This window comes from Canis lupus, chromosome 33 (genome assembly GCF_003254725.2).
Source record: "Canis lupus dingo isolate Sandy chromosome 33, ASM325472v2, whole genome shotgun sequence".
In the NCBI taxonomy this organism is placed as follows: Eukaryota; Metazoa; Chordata; class Mammalia; order Carnivora; family Canidae; genus Canis; species Canis lupus.
In genome coordinates this window covers 6,529,181-6,547,590 of record NC_064275.1, presented here as the reverse complement: position 1 = coordinate 6,547,590, position 18,410 = coordinate 6,529,181, and the positions used below count along the sequence as shown (strand labels likewise).

The 18,410-nt window shown below is 35.5% G+C and overlaps 1 protein-coding gene and 1 long non-coding RNA gene across 7 annotated transcripts in view; one reads left to right on the top strand and one right to left on the bottom strand.

Moving 5' to 3' along the window:
• Window positions 1–18,410, top strand: part of LOC112640497 (uncharacterized) — a 374,890-nt gene that overhangs the window by 14,171 nt on the left and 342,309 nt on the right. Inside the window, exons 3-7 of the long non-coding RNA XR_007407911.1 lie at window positions 322–454; window positions 881–956; window positions 1,889–2,004; window positions 4,921–4,967; window positions 8,966–9,073. This is a non-coding gene — a long non-coding RNA (uncharacterized LOC112640497). The remainder of the gene's footprint in view (window positions 1–321; window positions 455–880; window positions 957–1,888; window positions 2,005–4,920; window positions 4,968–8,965; window positions 9,074–18,410) is intronic.
• The window catches only part of COL8A1 (collagen type VIII alpha 1 chain), a 531,560-nt gene that overhangs the window by 435,386 nt on the left and 77,764 nt on the right, over window positions 1–18,410 (bottom strand). For 5 of the 6 annotated variants that reach the window (XM_035710130.1, XM_049105304.1, XM_049105303.1 and 2 more), the window contains exon 2: window positions 6,984–7,094. The gene's annotated coding sequence lies outside the window, so the exon portion shown is untranslated. Of the gene's footprint in view, window positions 1–6,983; window positions 7,095–17,825; window positions 17,964–18,410 lie in introns of those variants that run through there. The other variant, XM_035710129.2, reaches the window with a different exon arrangement.

Here is an 18,410-nt window from a genome sequence, read left to right as displayed (position 1 = left end):
TTAGAGCTGAACTTTGGGGGTTGGTATGGAGGAGTTCACTGGGAGAAGCAGGGAAAGGATATTCAAAAAGAAAGATCGGCATGTGCCAGGGCGTGGGGTCATGAACCAGTGTGGGGAACCACAAGAGTTTGGTCTGATGGAGGGGAAGTGTGCATGTGGAGGAATTACCATGTTATAAATAATAATGATATCACTATGACTACTAATAGCTGACACTTATTGAATACTATGCACCAAGTATTGCACTGAACATTTTATATCTACTGTTAATTTAATCCTTAAACAACTTTGTGAGAGTCTACTCTTATTCCTGTTTTACAGGTGACAATTTTTATAGATGACAACAGAAATAATTTTCCTTAAAATCAAGTGTTACTATTTCTTAGATAGACATTGAACTGGGAAAAAGAGCCTTAAATACTTACTTGTCCCACAATGATCTCCATAATGCATAGTAAGTATATATTTTTGAAGTAAGAGGAATATGTGTTCAATAAATATAATTTTATTGTAAGCATATTTTTCATAAATGCATAAAATCAGGAGGATTTCGACAGCCTTTCTTTTTTTTTTTTTTTTTTTTTTAGCCTTTCTTTTTTAATTCATGGAATGAATGTCCCATTATTCTTTGGTCTATCAGAAACTGGAAGTAGCCAGTTTCTCATCATAATAGATGATTTGTGTCTGAAAAACGGCAAAGAAAGCTCATTCAATTATTTGACTCACTGAAGAAAGGAAGTTAAGTAATGAATGAGTGATCTGGTCTGAAATCATTGGCTTTGTTATATTTTTGGTTTTTACTGTATAAACATTCACTGTGAATGCACTTTTTACGTATTATATGGATATTAGTCAATATAGCATCTCTTCTTCCTTGCAGAGCAGTACCCACAACCAAACTAAAAACTCAAGTTGCAAAGTTCTTGGTAGGATTTGGAATACCTAGCTCTTTCTAGGTAAGCTTCCAGAAATTCCTGGATTCTTTGGGATATTTTTCAGTATTTTCACTTTTTACCTTAGAAATTAATTTTTCTGCTCAGTTTTCTCATATGCAAAATATTGGTATTTGATGAGATAATCTAGAAGGCTCCTTTCTGTGGATTTATGACTTAATGATTAAATGGCCCAAAGAACTCATTTCTGAGTTTTTTTGGTAGTAATATTTTAGTGTTATTTCCATAAAGGAGTTATCAAACCAAATATTCGTTCATGAATTTTTAATTGGGATGCCTAAAATACTCTACACTTCACTTTTTAGGATCACTTAGACCTTATCCAGTTCAAAGATGTGATTATATGATATAGTCCCACAAGACATTTTGTACATCTCCAGGGCTAAGAGCTAGGGCCAGTTTTAAGGGGACACCATTGGAAATGATGGATGGCCAATTTATTTCAAGGTGGAAGGGTTGCACTTTACATGATGATGTTCTTTTCTGATGGCTGCAATAACCATTTAGACCTTCAGGGCCCATATTATAACCTTGATCTTTCCACTTGTGTTCACAGCTGACGATAAATGACTTTCTCAAGAAAATCCAGAAAACCTAACCCTGTTTACCTTTCTTGTCTAGAGAATTTGAATAGTCCACAGGGTGCTTTATCTTGAACCAAAGGAAGGGCGATAATGCCCGAAAGGAGAACCTATAAAATGTATTCTTATTTCTAAATTTTGTGATTGAGAACAAAATTTGCATTTTACTCCTCTCAGACAGTTTTTGCCTTTCTCATTTATAGGTAGTTTTGGAGTCGATTACAAAAGTTTTTCTATTTACTTATTATAAAAGCAGTGCATGAAACTATTACAGAAAAGTATATTAACACAGAGATGTCTAAGATTCTGCTACCCACAGTTGGCTATTTTCCTTTTCCTTTGTCTTTATTCTAGGTGATCAAGGACATTAAGGAACTGGCAACAAGTTCTACATTATATTTTGAAACCTGCTTTTAAAAATTAATATATAATTAAATAATTTACACAATTTTTAATATCTACCTTCAAAGGTAACATACGATTATTATTGTATTAAAAATTATAAAACTCTTCAATTTTCACTGTTTTGTGATTTTCAGTGCCATTCTGATTTAAGTCCCTTTCTGTTTGTTTTCATTCTCCTTTTTCCAGAAAATATTTAAAATTATTTCAGCCCACTTTCCTCCAAGTGGGTATATATAATATGTACAGGAAAACGCACCTCTGAAATTCATACCACACTGTTTTTGGGTTTCTGTTTTTTTGTTTTGTTTTGCCTTTTTAACATGAGACTTTTGCTTACAAACAACAGGCACATGTCGACACACTGGGAGAAGCATCATAAAGATTTCTGTCATAACATAAAGAAAAATATTGTACACAAAGAAAATAACAAAAAATTTTGTTGAAATCTTTAGAAAGTGAAGAGTAACTCCTCCTTCATATAGTCTTCTTTATAAGTATGTATTTTTCAAAAACATATTCATAAGCCTACCAGCTTTGAGGGCAGAGCTCTGGTCTTATTACCCAATATTCCTTCAGTGTCTAGAAGCTTCCTGATCCATTGTATTTGCTGGATAAACCCTTGTGGAGTTGAAATGAATAGAAATAGAATAGATTCCAAATGTTTTAGTATTTTGTGATAGGTTGCATTGTGATTTCTAATAGCATTGCAGTGAGAGGCAGCAGTGGTGAAGAGCTTAGCTTCTGTTCCCTGCTGCTAATTTTCAAATCCCCAAATGAAATAATCTTGATCTAACTCTCAGCATAGTGCTGAGTCCACATGATGCCAAATAGATATTAGCTTTAAATTATTTGAACTATTTTTTTGCTATATATATTTTTTTCTCCTAAGTGAAAACCCATTTTTTCCTGAGAACTTTCAGTTAGGTTTTTCAAAACAGGAATAAGCTCCTTCTTTAGAGGTTATATATAAAATGTCTTAAAGAGTTGGTAGGGGGAATAAAATAGGCCATATTTTATAATAAATTTGTATATAATTACTATTTTACATTGCCTGTATCACCTAATACTCTAATGTTTCATTCACTCATAATATTTAATGGGAATGTATTTTAAAATAAAGTGTGCTACAGAGTCATAAATATAATTTATAGTTCTTTCCATGGTACTTTTAGTATAAGCCTTTCAAGCATTCAGCAAGTATAACATGACTGCTTTTAATGAGTGAACAATTTGCGGCATCAGCTAATGGAATCTGACATTTCCCCTGCATGCAGAAGGTGTATAAGAAGGACCAAACTGCAACTATGAATCTGCATTGCTCTCTGTTTAACAGAATCTTTGGAAATTTGTCTCAGCCACATCAAGACAGGTGCATACAGTTTTCACAGTGTGAAACAAACAATGTAAACAATGGAATCCCCTAGTCCTCTCTGCCCAAAACAAACAGTGTGAACCATTCAGACAATAGAAACAAAGAGAAATATAGATGACTTCACATTTTCTAGTAGCCACATTAAAAAAGTTAAAAGAAACAGGTGAGATTAATTTTAATGTTTTATTTAACTCAAGATATCCAGAACACTATCATCTTAATGTGCAATCAGTATAAGAGGTATTGAGATATTTTACATTCTTCTTTGTTTTCATTCAAAGTCTTAGAAGTCCCACATGTATCTTACATTCACAATACATCTCAACTGGGACTAGCCACATTTCAAGAGCTCAGTACCCCCTGTGGCTCATGGCTACCTTATTGGGCAGTGTTGCTCTATTGGTTTCAGCTCTGGAGGCACCAGAGGGTGGTGGTGTATAGAGGTGAGAAGACAAAGACCAGCTTGGAGTCATGTGTGCCTGTTCCTGGCTCTGACATCTGATATAGAAATGGCTGTGAACAAGTGATTTAGCGTCTCTGGGTCTCAAATTTCTACTCTCTGTAATGGTGGTTGTTAGTTAACTGCCATATTCCTCTTAGGAGGCTGGGCCGGGTGGGAGGGCAGGGGGCATGGGGAAAAAAGATTAAATAAGATATTGTATGTGTAAGTGCTCTACTAGATCATAAAGCACCATACATATGTAAGGCATTATTGCCCTTGTTATTGTAGATTTACTCTCAAGACTTGCCCAAGGCCACATTCCCAGTTGGTAGGAGAATCAAAGATAGAATCTGAGGCTTCTAACTTCTAGCCATCTGCTTCAACTAAAGGCTGTTCGTACCAAGCTAGCTTTAAAACAAAACAAAACAAAACAAAACAAAACAAAACAAAAAAACCCTCCAAACCTTTCAATTAAAAAAAGAAATAAGGAAGAGGGTGTCAGTAACAACCATATTAAATAGTTAGGGTCTCCTTGACCACTGTTATATGTTCTGAAGTTAAAATTATACATATAGGATATTTATATACTTATATATCCAAATTACAACCATCAAGGATTGGACTTTATTGCTGTCATATAACATAAAACCCCACGTTCTTCAGTGTTTCAAACAACTTCTAAATTGAACTGTGGTTTCCCCATTCTATTTACCTCCAAATTATAGTACAAGAAAGCCCTTCTGCAGTGGGCTTGATTAATAAAACAGACATGGATCAATTCAGCAGGTTTTCCATGACTATTTTCGGTTACAGATGTACCTCCTTAATTCCCATGTGTGAGAGACACCTCTCTAGTGTGAATCTAAGAGACACACTAATCTCTGAACAGAAAATTGGAATAATTCAGTTCAATCCATACTATTTAAGTGCTCACTGTGTATAAGGCACATTAGGCATTTTAATGAGCGAAAGGAGTTTATTTCCATGATAACTGTCACTTCTAGATGTATGTTATTTAACTTGAAAAAAATATGGAATCTGTCTACCAAAATGTCTATGACATATGACTCAGCCATCTATATTTTCAGAAACTAAGAAAGATGACTAGAAGGGTAAATCAAGATTACTCAAAAATAATTTTAAAAGTTACATTCTTTACTTTTGAAGGTCACACGGAGGATTAGTTACCATGACCTATTTCCATTTTCCTAACTGTAAGTCTATCATGTTTTTCATATTTACATTTTTTATTTTCTACATTCATTTCAAATGAATTTCTTCATAGAACTTTAAAGCCACACAAAATATCTAGAGCTTTATACTGTGTGAAATTAGGCACAAACTAAGTTCGTTTTCACTAGAAGAAACCCATTCAAAAAGTTTTTTATTCTTTCTTCTGTCAAAATTCCTTCATAAAATGACTTTCGGCTGGTTATTTTTATTAGAAAACTATCATATACAAGCTTTGGGCCTGCCTGAGTTGATGACCGTGTTGAATTAATGTAATTTTTATTTTCATTTGCTGAATCATTGCTGTTGACTATTGAATGAAATCTTTTTTTTGAGTAACCTTCACGTTTTATTGCTTTTGCACCCTAGTTTAAAAACAAAGCTTAATTTTTTAAAAGTCCAGTAAAATGTATTTTTGATATTTCCACCATAACTTTACAAGTAGTTCCTCTCCTCTACCCTATAATAACCACCTCCTGCATTTTTATGATTTAGTTTAACATTATTATTGCAATTTTTTACAGGGTGAGCCCATCAATGTCCTTGGCAGCAAGATTTTGTTACAAGAAATCCAGAAGCTAAGCCTGTAGTTGATTGCGACAATTATAAAATTTCTCTGGATTGAGTTCAGAGCCTTATCCTGACATTATGAATGTGACAGAGTCATACCTCCTTCATCAGCTTTTCCAAAATACACGATTGGTTTGAGTCCTATAAGCTGTTGCTTAAAAGAACATCTATTTTTTATTCAATGGTTTTGCATTATAAATATTTCATTTGATTAACATCTGGCTTTGATGGAATCCAGCCAAAACAATTAGAGGTACCTGTAGTAAAAATGTGATACTTCAGGAAAATTACTAATGTATTTGCATTTGCATTCAAAAACTCTGAATGAATTCATTTAAGACAGGATGTGGTCATGTGGCATTAACTGTAGGGCCCAATGCTACACTTTTCTTTTTGTTCAAGTGCACCTTGAGTGAGAATGTAAAAATCTGAGGAATCTTAACTATTCATTCTTCAAATTACTAAATAAAACGAAATTGACTATGAAAAGCCATTGTACTATCCATATTAGGAAATATGGAGTTGGGTGTCCAAAAGTCACACTTAAGACCAGGCAGTGGTAATAAGCAGAGGATGGCTGCAAATACTATGAGATAATGTCTACTCGTCAGAAATAATGGTGAGGATTTTTTTTTCCAATCAAAGTTCAAAAATTAATGATGTACTTTATATTTTAATTGCTTTGACTAAGAGATCAGTTAAAGAATTATTGGCATGCTGTTGTTTTTTAATTGTGGATATATTCAATATTGCACATGTATAGAACTGTATTTGTTATATTATGCTCTGTTTCAAACATCCTAGATTGCCATTAGGAAAATTCAGTACATGTCACCAGTCATCTGAAAGGGATCATTTCTTCATTACAGCTCATAACTTAAAACTATAAAGTATCAACCAGAAAAAATAAAAAGACACAAAACGTTGGTCCAATTAAGAGAAACTTGATAATGGCATAAAAGCACATACAGACATGACTGGGAGATGATAAGATTATTTCAATTTTCCCATTTGCACTGGAATTATTTATTTTACAAATCTCCAGATCTTTTATTACTTAAAACCCTCTGCTGAATCATGAAAAGAAGCTTAAGTTAGCAATTTTCCTCTGCAAAATCTAGCTGCTAGCATCTGGTGAACACTTGGATACCTAGTCGGGTCCTATGGAAATAATTATTTTAAGACTATTCAACATGCCTGGGCTTAAAAATCAGCTAGAATCACACTCTGCACATGTATTGTACCCTGGGGGATTTTAAAACCTGGCATTAGCCATGGTCTCAAGGCTTTTGCAGCAGTGAAGATGGGGATGGGACACAGGACCTGCAGGCAAGCCGGATACCTCTGTGTCTGCCAACCGTCCCCGTGCTCTGGGACCGACCACCCAGGGCTGGCCCGCTGCACCACCCTCCATTGTTTCTCACACTTACATTTAGACTTGGCTGGCCAAGAACTGGTGTCCTTGCTTATGCCTTCCTGTGGCACACCTGGAGCTGGTTTCTGTCTCTGCACCAGATGCTGTTACACTTCCAGAACAGCTTCTGAGATAGAAAAAAGAGGATACTTTGACTCAATTGGAAGACAACAAGAAAGCTGAATTATCATCAAAGTATATTATTTTGGGATCAAAGGAGAAATCGTATAATAGAAATGCATAAATACATACTTCAATTAAAAAAATGCTATTATTGACCAAAACGTAAGTGCACGTTTAGGAGATATTAGAGATCCTTGTATACTGTTTAGGAGAGAATAATCTTTTTGTGTTTCTACATATGCAAATATGCACTTATTTGTTTTAACACACATGCTATAGAGAGTTTTTGTCTAGATAATCTATTGTTCATCTTTATTCCTTTTCATGGATATTATTATGTGTTGTCATTAAATTATTTCTCATTAACACAGATTTGAGGTAATTTAGAAAGGATTTGGCATTAGCTACAGAGGAAGCAAATTTTTGAAGAAATAATGCCTAGGGGAGAAAAGTTAGACTTATTTAAGAAGAGTAAACTTTCCCAGCAACATATTTCCATCTAATTTGCATACATCAGTATTTGAGTTAGAAATTATTCCTTGTTATTTATCAAGTCAGATCTGATAGAACTTTAATTTGGCAACACTTTTAGGTTTTCATTTGAGCTTTGGATATAATTTAATTAAATATATTTTATAAATCATCTGTAATTTGGACTTTTTACAAATCATATGGGATTTCTCTCCACTTAACTTCAATTTTCAGAAATGTAACTGTGCTTTGGATAATAGAGACTCTCTAAGTTATTTTGGTATATTTCATAGACATTTGGTTAGGAAATATTCTCTACATTTGTTGCTCAAAAATTATTTAAATAGGAATAACTTCAGACATTCAAATAAATAAAAAGATTTAAAATCCATGATTGATTGATTAAGAAGTAGGTGTAGAATCAGGTATCCAATTTAGATTTTCTGCAATGCGATATAAGTGATATATTCTAGAGCAGTAATATTCAGTAAAACTTTCTGTGAAAATGGAAATGTTACATAGTTCACTATTCAATCTGTTAGCCACTGGCCACATAAGATTATTGAATTCTTGAAAGGTGGCTAGTATGAGTGAGGAACTGAGGTTTTAGTTTTATTTCATTTTAATAAATTTAAATTTAAATATCTACTTGTGGCTAGTGGAGAGTAGAGATCTAGAGTTTTTCTGTATTCTGCATTTAACATGAAACGAAGAAGTACTTGAATGTCTTCTAGTTGCTTAAATGTCTGTAAAACACAAGTGTCCCCAAAACACAAGGCCCGAGCTTGAATATGTGTGCACAGGCCTGATGGCTGGATATACCAACACTCTGAACTTTGGCTTAACTTGTGAATTCTCAGGCATAAATATAGTTTGAGATCACCATAGGTGATTTGAGAACCTTTTGTCTCTAGAAAGCCATGGGATCCCAAATGATCTCTAATAATTAAATTCAATGATGGTAAATGGACTCAGGGGTTTGACTCTTCCAGTTCATTCCTCGTATGGTGTGACTGGCATTTAGTAAGACAAATATGAAGGAGATACTGCACAAACAGCTGCCTCCATGAAAAAAGAGCCTCTTCAGTTTCAGACTGGACAGGAGAAACAGGCTGATAAATACTGCTGGGCTTATGCCCAAATTTTTCTTCAACAAATACTGAGCACTGCTATGTGCGAGGCACAATGCATAAATGTTGGGGAAAAAAGTACAGACCCCTGCCCTCATGGTGGTTAACTGTATCAGACAATACAACTTTTTCCAATGTCTTCTTCCAAAATTCATTCTTTCCAGCATGTGGTGAAAATAAAATAGAAGAAAGATACACAGGATAGCTAGAAATGCTGAGGATTGCTATCATGTGTGTGTCATACATCTTACTCATTTTACGACTCTCTGCATAGCTTTCACGGTTCCGCACCCAGATAGATGACAAAACCAGTTTTTGAAATGCAACACTGGAAGCAGAGAAAATAACTGAAAAGACCCCAATGACATTCTTAGAACAGGAGGTGAGTATCATCATTTAGTATTTATTGAGTGTTTATAACATGTTTTAAATGAGTTCTTTCCTATTAGCCAGAAGAATGTCCTTTAAAATAACTGCTACTTTTTTTGTTGCTGTTATGGGATGATGCTTTTTTTTTCTTTGCCAATTAAGGCACTGTAAGAGAGAGTGCTACAATCACCACTTAAAAAATAAATCAATTATTCAATATTCAAATATAATCGCAAGACCTGAAAAGAATAACTAGCTATATAAGCCAAAAGTATTTTAGTTCATTTTGGAAGAGTGAGCCAAAAATGTGGCAAAATACTAAGCAAGAACTATTTAGTTAGACTTCTTCTTCTTTTTCTTTTCTTTTCTTTTTTTTTTTTTTTTTTTTTTGCCTCCACACAGCAACCTGCATAATTAAAAGTATGGTTCGACCTGCATATTTATATGCATTTTCAAATGTGTGTTGTTCATGGCAATTTAAGGATGAAAAGGGTTAAGAATTAAATTAAATGAATTCAACTACAATACATAATACTTAAAGTATCTAAAGACCTGAAAGTCATCTCTCTAAATATATTTTTTAACTTTTTAATTGGTGTTCAATTTGCCAACATATAGCATAACACCCAGTGCTCATCCCATCAAGTGCCCCCCTCAGTGCCCGTCACCCAGTCACCCCAGCCCCCTCACCTCCCTTTCCACTACCCCTTGTTTGTTTCCCAGAGTTAGGTGTCTCTCATGTTTTGTCACCCTCACTGATATTTCCCACTCATTTTCTCTCCTTTCCCTTTATTCCTTTTCACTTGATAATGTCCTTGATTTTATAGACAGACACTTTGAAAGTAATTTAGACAATGAATCACAAAGTAATGGAAAACATCACAAAGAAAAAGCGATAAAGTTATATAAATACTTAAAAACCAGTTGCAAATAAACACATTATGAACAAAATTAATAGTAAAGGGGAGTTTTCTTTATTCTTTAAACAATTTTGTACCCTACCTAGAGTTTTGAAAACATCGCCACAAATTCTTTGATCCTCCTCTGTATTCCCTCCCATCAGATCTGGGAGGACTTGTGACTGCTTTACCCAATAGTGCACAGTGGAGATGTCACCACTGTAACTCGAGAACTTGGCTCATACAAGGCCACAAAGTTGTTGCCTTATTTCTAAAATACTGTCTTTTGGAGTCCTGGGCCTTTAAGTAAGAAGTGTGACCCCCCCCCCCCCCCCACTCCGAGACCACGGTGTAGGAGCAGCCACATGTTGGTGCTCCAGTTGGCAATGTGGGCAGAACTTGGTCTTTCTTCTATCCTTACCAGGTCACTAAACATGCGAGTAAAGCCATTTGAGGGCTCTTTAGTGCAGCCAACCTGTCAGGTAAGTAAAGCCATAAGAGCAGAAAAAGTAACTAGCCAAGACCCATGTGAGATAAGATCAAATGTTTGTTGTTTGAAGCCACTACATTTTGATGTGGCTTGTTATACAGCAATAGATAAGTGGAGCATACATACCCTCTTCTATGTATAATATTTTTATAGTGAAAAATTGAAAATTAAGTGTGAAATACACTCTGGGAAGTTATTTGCAAAAATTCATAAAGACTGTTTTGCTGATTTGCTATTACAAATCATCAATAAAAAAATAGCAACACCATGTAGGAAAACAGACAATTAAGTGGACATAAAATTCACAGAAGAAAAATGAAAAGGCTAAGAAATGTATAAAAATGTTCAATCTCATTAGTAAGTAAAGGAATTAAACAATAGAATTAAAAGTTTATCAAATTGGCAAAGATAAAAAATTATACTTAATGCTGGTTTGGGTTAAGTGGCAGTTAAAATGGCACAAGTTTTCTGGAAAATAAATTGATATTACATGAATAGAGTTTAAAAAATATCCTATTCTTTGATACTACTAGGATTCTAGGAATTCAAGTGAGAAAGTAACAGAAATCAGGTAAAATAATATATAAAATGTTTATCACAGTTTATTTATAGGAGCAAAAATATAGAAACAAGTTAAATGTCAATCAGTACCATTAAACTATGTATTTTATATTACAGAATATTATTTTATTATTTAGAATGAAATCTCAAAGATATTTTGTTAATTCTGATCTAGAGACATCATATTAGAGTAGAAAAATACCAGGGCTTTAAGTCACATAGACCAAGCTTTGAATCCTGGATTTCCCACTTGCTTTTGCTGGATATTTGGAAATTTGATTTATCTCTCTCTGAGGTTCAGTTTTCATATAAGAAAAATGGGGCTAAGTAACTATAACATTGATGGTAGTAATAATTAAAAGAGATTACGTATGTAAAAATAAGCATAATTGTTTCTCAATAAGTGTTGTTTCTTTTCTTACAACCCAAAGACACCATTTGAGCTTCATATCCTAATTCACATCACTTTCCAAATTCACTAAAATTTCTTCCACTCTGACTCTCTCTATTTATCCCTTTCCACAATAGTCTAGTCCTTACACCTTGGAGAGATCTCAAAAACAAAAGCAAACACAAACAATTTTCTTACCAATTTTCATTGGTTCCAATTGCATTAAAAATGTACCTATTCTTGCCCCACTCTCCAGACAGCAGATGGGGTGAACTTTGAGAAAGTCAGTCAGATCATGATATTCTCTTGCTTACTGCCCCACCTTCCTTGCACCTGATAGCTCCTCATAGCCCCTTGAGCAGACTTAAACTTCTCTGGCTTGTGTGTGCCATAGGATTCCAACTTTGCCTACCCCCCGATGTTAACATTCTCCCCCTTGCCTTTTACTCTCCAGCCACACTGACCTTCTCCTTATGGAAAACATTATGTTGGGACCCAACCTCAGGCCTTTGCTGTCCCTCTGTCTAAAATGCTCTTCCCCCAGAATCATGCATGGCTGGGCCTTTCGCCACTTAAATCTCAATGTAAATCTCGTTTCCTTAGTGAGGGTTCTCTTCACCATTCAATCTAAAGTCAACCGCTCATCTTCAATTGTCTCTAATCTAATCCTCTTTAATTGCACAGTAGCAGTTATATCTTCCTTACTTAATTATACATTTTACTAATTTATAATCTGCCTCAACACCAATGTTTCCTCACTTCCCATCCCTCCTTGACAGCAGGGAACTTGTTTGTTTTGTTTATTGTAACATTCCTTGCTATGAGAACTAGGCCTGGCACATGGTAGGTGTTCCATAAATATTTGCTGGATGCATTAGAAATACATCTTATACTTCTGAAACATATCTTAGCAGTGCAAAAGAAACAGCATTTGACATCCTTTTTAACAACAACAACAACAACAACAACAACAACAACAACAACAACCTAGGGATCCCTGAGTGGCTCAGGGGTTGAGCACCTGCCTTTAGCCCAGGGTATGATCCTGGAGACCCAGGATCGAATCCCACTTTGGGCTCCCTGCATGGAGCCTGCTTCTCCCTCTGCCTGTGTCTCTGCCTCTCTCTCTCTCTCTCTCTGGGTCTCTCATAAATAAATAAATAAAAATTTAAAAACCCCAGAAATTCAACATTATATGGGCATTTTTAAAAAAAGCTTTGATGGTTCTGATTAAAGTTAAGTACATCACTTCAATTTTGAAAAAGGAAAAAAAAACACAAACAAAATCATAACAGCATAAAATTATTTCAGGAGTGTGATGAGAGCTCCCCTGTCAAATCAGATACTTTTAAAACCATACCACCATTCAACAGGCTCCTTGCTTTGAAATGAAGAATATGCATCTCCCACCCATATTTTTACTGCTGTAGACCATGTGATTTATTTACTGGATAATGAACAAGTCTTAGTAAAAAAAAAAAGATCCCTTTTCAGCACTGCAAGTGTCGAAAACAGGGTTTCTGTTTTGAGGCTGGTTTAAACCCCTAGAATGCGGAGATGTCATAATTACCCCATTGCGTGGATGGGAATTTAAGCCGTTCCTCTTGTCACTTATGCTAGGGATTGCAGGCCTTTACTGGTTGGGCCTCAATGTCCAGGGATGATCACAAGATTCTATAGTAATGAGATCCATTTCTATAAAATCCATGAGAAAAGTATGAATTGCTATTTATAGATATGCCATACTATTTCAGAAATTATGTAACATTCAGACACTCAGGCGCAAGTTTGAGTAAGTATTTCAACATAGTCTGTCCTCACCAGTTTTGAATTTCCTCCACAAAGCAGGCTGGCCACATTCTTATGATTCTTGAAGAGAAAGGAAATACATGTTTATTAAACATGTCCTCTGGGCCAGTCTTGCTAATTGTGTTATCTGTACAGTTTCATTTAATCCTCATAACTGTGCAACAAATGAGTAAAGGCAATGAGAAGACAGGTTCTATTCTTTCACACAATGTGGAAGAAGGTCGGTGAATAAGGAATCAACAAGATGAAGGAACATCCTATTCTTATTCCACTGACATTATCCCAGAGTTTTTCCACACTGTATTTTACTTTACTGATTCAGGCAGTTGTCTGGAGCATGGTAACTGTTCATTGGTTAATAATGCTATTAAATTAGGCATCTGGGTTGCTTAAAACTGTGCATCTGAATTATTTTAAAATGCTAAGATTTAGAAGAACATAAGTGGGCAAGGCAATTTGAGGTTGCTGGAAGCTATTTTTTTCATTTTCTCTTTCCCTTTTTTTTAAAATTAAATTTAATTAACATAGAGTATATTATTACTTTCAGTAGTAGAGTTTAGTGATTCATCAGGTGCATATAACACCTCTCATCTTGTCAAGTGCCCTCCTTAGTGCCCATCATCCAGTTACCCCATTTCCCTATCTACGTCTCCTCCAGAAACCCTCAGTTTGTTCTCTATAGTTAAGAGTTTCTCATAGTTTGTCTCCCTCTCTGATTTCATCTGGGAGCTATTTTTTATCTTCTCATAGATAGTATGTCTGATTTGGCTTCATAAATAATTTGGAGAACTGGAGGGAGGGATGTAAGGCCTCATTTCCCCTTTTTCCCCTTTTTCCCCTGTCCTAAAGAATGACTTCATCCTTCATCTGAATTTTACAAAAATGTAAGGTTGTACTGCCTAAGATAAAACTAGGGTTGAGAATTCTATTTCTATGAAAACAGGATCAATTCTAAACTATGAACAAAGTCCTGATAAATTGGAAGAGAGAGAGAGAGAAAAAAAATAAATCTCTTGAGGTTGTCGTAAGCGATTACTGAAAGTCTGGATTGCTGGATCACTGGCCTTCTTTTAAGTACATTATGGTTAGAGAGACATTAATTTTCCTTTATTTTTAAGATTCACATTATGATCACACAGTTCGAATAAGCCTGATCTAAATGATCTGGTAGACGAAAGGACGGGAAAGATCTACATAGTTAAAGTATATCTGAAATCTTTGGGGTCTATTAGTTTGGAGTCAGAAAAGTAGAAGTGAGAAATTAATGAACATTTCAATATGTGAATGAATTTGAGAAACAGTGACTTTAGTTCAGAGAACCAGGGAGTCGCAGCTTCACGGGTTGAAATCTAAAATTAGGCCCATGTCTTACAATTTAAGAGGTGATATTTGACAGAAAATAGTCTTTGATATTTTCATTCCAGATGCATTTTTCTCACGCTTTTGAAACAGATAGAAATACATGAAATGTTTCCCAGAAGTTCCTCATCTTGCCGACAGATTAAAACCCTTTTCAAATGAAACCACTGATGAATCTTCAGGCAGGATAAAATACTGGTACTATGATGGTGATTCAAGGTGTGGTGATGTATGAAGTACATGTATGAGCTCTCCTAGCCTGAAGTCTTCAAATATCCAGATATTTGGCACTCTAGGGTATGGCTTAAACTGAACCAAAAAATACAAAGCAAGTGGATTCCTTTGGGCTAATCATGTTATGCCATCCTTGGATTCAATCATCTTGTCATTTGCATTATGATCCATTCATATATTTATCTATACAATTAATTGAGTAATTGATGAATTAAACATTATACTTCATCAAGATGACCTGTGAAACAATTTGTTTTGGGCAAGTTTTAAAAAAAATGTCTTGGGTAAATAAAATTTGACTTAGTTTTACCTCTAGTTACAAGTTGATTTATTGTTTTCCTTCTTTTAAAAAAAGGATTTTATTTATTCATTTGAGAGAGAGAGCACAAGCAGGGGAGGGGCAGAGTGAGTGGGTAAGTAGACTCCTTGCCAAGCAGGGAGCCCAACACAGGGCTCGATCCCAGGACCCTGAGATCAGGACCTGAGCCAAAAGCAGACGCTTAAGGGACTGAGCCACTCAGGTGCCCCAAAAGTTGATTTATTCTTATCTAAGACTAATTGATGCTAATTCAGTAACAGCCAACTAATTAAAGTGATGCTCTAAAATAATCGTATTATGTACTTTGAAGTAAATGTAAATAATTCAAGTGTATTTTTCTGGTCATTTGTCTTATGGAATAACTATGATCCAAACCATGGTAGGAGGAAGAGGAAGGAAACATATATGCTGTGTGCATTTGGGATATGATTATGGTACTAAAAAACTTCAGAACCTTCTTGGGAAAAACAGGATGAGAACCAGACTCTCTCTGGACATCAGAACATGGCTGAGCTCCATTTTTCGTGAAGACACATTTATTTCCATGTTCTGGATGATGGGTTATTTTTGCACTTGAATGTGATGGCTCCCCTAATCCTATAATAATCAAACTGTATTGCTCATAATCCAAGGTTGAATTCAGTTTCCAAAGGAGATGTCTTAAAAAAATTGCTCTAAAAGAAGCCATAACTCAGTAAAAATAGTAATAACTATTACTTGTTGAGCATGTCTTTTGTGGCAAGCTCTGTGCTAAGTATATTTTACATATATATTCATATATATTACATCATTTAATCCTCACCAAGATCCTAAAATAAAGCAATTCTTATATTTAAGATTGTTTAAACCTTAAATTAACTCCCTTCTCCCTCCCTAGCCCACAGCAAGTGTGCCTAAAAATAATTGGTGCCTAGAAAATATTTGTTGAATTAAACAAAATGTCATTTCCTGTGGTTCCCCTGAGGGAAGGGTTTTCATCAATCATTTTGTCCTTTGATGTAACTTTGAGACTCTCAGGAATGAATAGGCACTGGAAAATTTTTAACCCAACTAAGAATCACGGATCGACTCATCTCTGTCCTCTTAGGTCAGTGAGGAAGACTATGTAAAGGAAGATCAGAGGGGGGTTGTGCAGGGATTGATAGGAAGGAAGAATTATTAATTATGGTGAAAATGATTTTATTCTTTTGGGCTGTAAACAAAGAAATAAGAAGGCCAAGTTACTGTGAACTGGGTAGTCTTCTGTGGCATGTCAAATACAACCATCTCCTATGGCAGTGGGCACTGGTGCATGATGCTCTGAGCTGAGAACTCCAGCAAGACTGGGCTTATACACCAAGAGAAAGGAGGGCTATAGTGGAGGACAGGCTCCCAAATAAATGTAGTCTTGTTTTTTGTGCGTTTCAGACCCCGACTTAATAGATTGTTCAGGTGTTGATTGGACCTTTGTCCACACTGTTCAGTGTCTAATGGTCCCTGATGCCCATTAAGACTTTAGTGTACTGCATATGGCAGGACCAAGGGATGACACAGACTCTCTGAATTGAGTCCTCTCTCTCCAACTTCGATTAATCCACGGTATTTTAAATTTTATCATTATTTTTTTTGCAGCATCTAGCTCTGCCAGGAACTATCACTGTCAAGCACAATCACATGGTGTCCACCTGTGTGCACACGCGCAGCATTGTGCAAAGCAAATTAAACAGATCTCATTCCTTGCCTCCAGGAGCTCACAATAAAAACCAGACAATAGATGTGGTTAACACAATGGGGCAAAGAGATGCACAGCTGTATAAACAGAGAACTACAACAAATGAGAGAATTTTGGTATGAACCGCGAGGGCAAGCGCTATTTGTGTGCTGGAAATAAGGGGAAATTCTGTAAGCTGCAGAGAATTGGCTGGAGTCTGCGTGAGAGTGAAGAAGGTGAGGGTGATAGCAGTAGTGGAATCATCTGTTCATCTGTTTCTTTCAATTTGGAAGGAAATAAGTTTTCTTCTAGAGTGCGGGGAGAGGCCTTCTCCTTTGGAGGTGTTTACTCCGAGGGCACTTACATTGCTACGTAGGCTAGTTTCTTCTAAGAGATTTGATTGTAACTAGTCTAAAGAAAAAAAATAAAAAATGTATTAAGCAGGGCATAGACTGCCAGAGAGGTTTCAAGAGGCTTCTTTCCACTGGAAACCAGATTAAAAACAAAATAAAAGCCAGAATGTATTATAATTGTACATTCCACTTATAACCAACTAGCACACGCCAAATGATTTTCCAAGGAAATGACTACTTTGGGTGAATTTTTTTTTTCTTTTCTGTTTTTTTTTTTTTGTTTTGTTTTGTTTTGTTTTGTTTTTTTTAAGGGACAACATTTCTTGCTATTGCATCTACTGTCTCTGACATCTTAAACGCTGTCAGGAGTTAATCTGGATTTACAGAATTCAGCTAAAAGCGAATTCCAGGCAGGTTTCTACCTCAACCACCCTGGGCTGATAGGTATCTCTTTTCTCTTAAATACATCCAGATAGGGAATTTGAAAACCTCCCCAGGAATCTTTTCCAGGGTTCATAAAACCTTAACTGCCAATAAGACCTTTCCCTCTAACTTAAATTCCTTTGGTTGTAATTTAAATTCATTTCCTCCTCTTCCCTTGTTGGAGAAGAGTACCACCCCCAATAGCCATTCCTCTAAACACAGCTGTCCCATACACACCTCAGGCTTCCTTCCTGGGCAGAAAGGAGTTTGGTTTCAGATGCCGTCTATTTATAATGCCTTTTTTATGCTGCTTCTTTTTTCTCAAGGTAAGATAAGCTGCTATGATCCCCTAACGTTGTGAATTTCCATAGCTGATTTCGTGAGGTTCATCCTGCAAATATTGACATGTTAAGATGTCCCATTTCTATAATTCCAATCAGATCTTGTGAATCAGGTCATGAAAATCTAAAAGAACATTGAAATTTATATTGTATGCTTTCTTGGAATGGGTGAGATGATAGTCTCGATTAACTCATTAGTCAATCGTCTAGGATTGACTTCCTAGCCCTTAGCACCCAGGCAAGCAATTTACCTCTAGATATAGTTGCTTTTAACAACTATAAAATAAGATGAACAAAATAATTTTAAAGTTTTAATCACCTTTGATGTTCAAAAATTCTATGATTATGTCCTAAGCAGTTACTTGGCCAAAAAGGGACAGCTATTTCCCTTTAACTACCATCCCATGTGCATCATCTTATTACTGATTTCTCAAGCAAGAACCTCTAATTTCTATTAAATTTTTTTTATTAAGGTCTTACT